The following is a 3,754-nucleotide window of genomic DNA, read 5'->3' on the forward strand; positions in this document are numbered from 1 at the left end:
TACCACAGTTATCTATGTATCTTTATTTTCTTTATGATTGTAAATGATAGGTAAAGAAGGTATCTTGTTTACTGCTGAGAGCATCCAGCTGGGGGACAGGCACATAATGAGCATTTAATAAGTTCATCTTAAATTTAATTGAGCCTTACACACTTTGGTACAGAGAAGTCTCCTTCCTTTTAGGCTAGCACTGTGCTATTCCTTTAAAGCTATCTTCTGGGAGACTTCCTTGACAAACAGCATTTCTCTCCATCCAGAACTATATCTGGAAGTGCCCCTAGACTTGTACTAAGCATCTAGAACTGTACCCAGGCATTTCTAATTTTGCCTTTGTGTGGCTGGCCTGAGTTCTTGTCACTATCCTGTCTGTTCCATCAGAGTGGAACCTTTCTCAAAGCAAGGAATAGGTTCTTGCCTTCCTCTAGATCCAACATTAAGAACAGTGTTGTTCATTCAAAGAGCAACAGGAAAAATATAACCATGGGGCAGGATACCTGACATGACTCCACCTGCTCCTGCTCCATCTGTTCCCATGGAATATGAGGAGGCACTGGAAGCAATGAAATTGATAGAAGCTGTAACCAGCTCTACCTGACTCCAGGGAATCCCTGAAGATGAGACTGGCTCCAGTGTGGGCCAAGAGGCATCTTTCTTCATGCAGAGTTTTATGGTTCACATAGAAGGGCCAGTGTTTTTCTATTGTATTGATATTTGAGGTCTGCCCTGAGAAGGAGGTACTTTCTTACTTGTGGAATTTCTCATGTTCCCAACAGGAAGTAGGTGACTCCAGACCTGCTAGAGGTAGGATTACTTATATATTTACTTGCTTATTTAAGATTCTTCTTTGAGGTACTGGTGCTAAAACTTTGTGAGAGCATCTAAGATATCTCAGTGAGAGAGAATGTACACCCCCAATGCGGAATAAAATGGACTGACACAGGAGGAATTAATAACAGGATAGGGATTGAGTCATCATCACTTTGGAGGGGAAGGTATTAGTAGAAACTGAAAGAGAGGTTTTGGTCAAGAGTTACTTCCTGGAGGAGGATGCTAATGGGGCAATTTGGTAAATAAAAGAGGGATAGATGAGTTGAAAAGGAAATAGGACAGTAATTCTAGGCTACATGGACCTTTAAGAGTAATGAAGGAATGACAGTCTTGTGAGGGATATGTTTTCACATTTGAAAAGAATTTATAAGCCAGGTTTGTATTGTCTATTGTGCCATGGAGCAAAATTTCTGAATCAGGAAGGGATGAGATATGATTCTCACAGCCACCTAGAGAATAGACAGAAGTATGTGGACAGATAGACTCTTTCTGGGAGACAGTTGTAGCAACCGCTACAGTCATGTAGATCCCGCTCTTCTAATGTGGTCCATGAACCAACAGCATAGGTGTCACCTGGGAGCTTGCTAGAAATGCAGCATCTTAGGCCCCAACCCAGACCTACTGAATCAGAAGCTGCATTTTTAAAAGGCTCCCAAGTGATTTGTATGCTCATTTACGTTTGAGAAGCACTGACCCAAGATGATTGATGATATCTGGGCTCAGATGAGCGCTATAGAAGGTCTGACAACTTCAGAATTGGGAGCACAGAGGAGGGTCCTAGGCTGGGGAAATTGAATTTGGGGAAGAGAAAGAAGTGTGGGCCCTGGCTGCCCTCCTGTCTCCAGGCTTCCCACACCAGTCACTATGGCAGGGTTCGGCATTCTGCCCACTTTGGAACAATGCCTGTTGTGCCCTCGCAGGAGTCTGTTTGGTCTTCAGGGGCTCTCCTGGGGCAAACATTGCATGAGTCGGGACTGCTGCCCATTCTCTTACCCCTTCTTCATATGATGGCCTGAAAGGGACTGGGGAGGTCATTTTAGTCATGCCCACCTCAGGTTTGTGCTGAAGAGACTATGGAGGTTGTAGGGATGAAATAGGAGTTCTTCACTACCTGTCCAGGAAATTAATATACTTTCATCTTTAAAAAGCTTTAAGGAGACATCAGATGACTGCATGAGGAATTATATCCTGGTAGGGACAAAAGTAATGCTTTTTAAGGTATTTTTTTATTATTCTTAGTGAATTAATAATAAGGTACATGAGACCTATAATTCCAGAGACGTAATGAGAGGCAATGGAACAATGTTACCAAGTGGGCATTTGAGAATTTTCCTAGGCTTTTAAGGGCTTGTTTACTTTATCTCTAATCAGAATGCGTGATTAAAGACAGGCCAATATTGAAGGAAAACAGATTGAGATTGAATATAAGGAAGAATATTCTGAGATTAGCAAGGTGAGGGTGCAGGCTATCTGGCCATATGCATGGCTGTCTCACTTGGGTTTGGAATGTTTCAGATGAGCTCCTGCCCAGAAACAGCAAAATGTACAAAATGAACTCTCAAAATACTTTTTTTTTATCCCAAGAAATCTCCAGTCAACTTGTCAAGTGAAAGAGTGGGGTGGATGTGTGGTATATATAAAGTGGTAAGGAATGGGGATAATGAATGACAAAAGAGAAAGAACATTAGTGCATTGAAATCTGTCAAAAATTGTGATCAGGTTTTAGATTTAGGAGAATAAGTTGCATGTTAGGGCTCAAATAAGAGTTTTAGGTTTCCACATTCTTCCTCTCACCATGTATTTGTATTACCTCATTGATGAGATTTTAAAACCTCCTAAGGGAATCAGAACATCTGTTATGTATTACTTCTTTATATCTCCAGAACCCACAGAGTGATGATGATAATAGCTACTATTACTGAGTAGTCTACCCAAGCACTTTGCATAATCACCTATTTGATACAAAATCTGTAGGAGTTGAGTATTACTATGTTCACTTTACAAAAGATGAAACTAAAGCTAAGGAGGTGCAAAGTACAGTGAAGTAATTTGTGCAAAATGAGTAATGAAGCTAGGACTTGTACCAAGCTTGAGCAAAGCTCCTACTGCTAACCCTTGAGCTATACTGTGCATGGAGTAGTAGCTCAGTAAGGGGTAGGTGATACTGAGACCTGATGGCATAGAGGCAATTAAAATACAGGGGATAATTCCAAATAATGAATAATGAAAAATCAATTTCTATTTGTGGCATGTAGTCAGAGACACACTTCGTGACACATGCAGCTCATACCCAGATACTCTCTCCTTCACCTTCACTGTGCACCACCCTGCAGTCAGGAACTTGGAAAGGGCAAGAGGCTATCTAGTATATTGATAATTGAAAGTCCTGTGTGTGTGCCAGGTATATGGACATATGTTATTGAATTTGAGTGGGAATAAGCACCAAGGAACGGGGTACATTTTTCTCGGTAGGCCTAGTATGTTTAGCTATAGTATGTGTGCCTCTGTGTGGTGTGCATGTGTGTGTGCACATGTGCACAATTCCTGAAGGAGTTCAACCAGCTATAAGGAACTAGCTGCCTTCCCTCCTGTTGCTTCCAAGTCTGGCTTGGAAGGTTCAGGAACTGAAAGCGCAATGTGCGCAAGGAACGAGAGAAGAGACAGACACAAACTACTGTGGGGATCAGGGGACCAACGCAAAGCCTTCAAAAGTTCCAAGCTCATAGAGGCTGCTGCTTTTATTAGGTGCATTGATGAACACTGCGTGTTGAAAGAGAGATCTCTACATTAGATAAGTCGGGTAATACAAAGAGGCAGGCTGGAAATAACTTCTAACAAACAACCCTCCCACAGAGAGTGCATAAGGAAGTTTCAAGAATGATGAACAGTCCAGTCTGGTGTTCCAGTTGGTTGCATCCTGCGTTCA

This window comes from Canis aureus, chromosome 25, assembly GCF_053574225.1.
Source record: "Canis aureus isolate CA01 chromosome 25, VMU_Caureus_v.1.0, whole genome shotgun sequence".
NCBI lineage: Eukaryota > Metazoa > Chordata > Mammalia > Carnivora > Canidae > Canis > Canis aureus.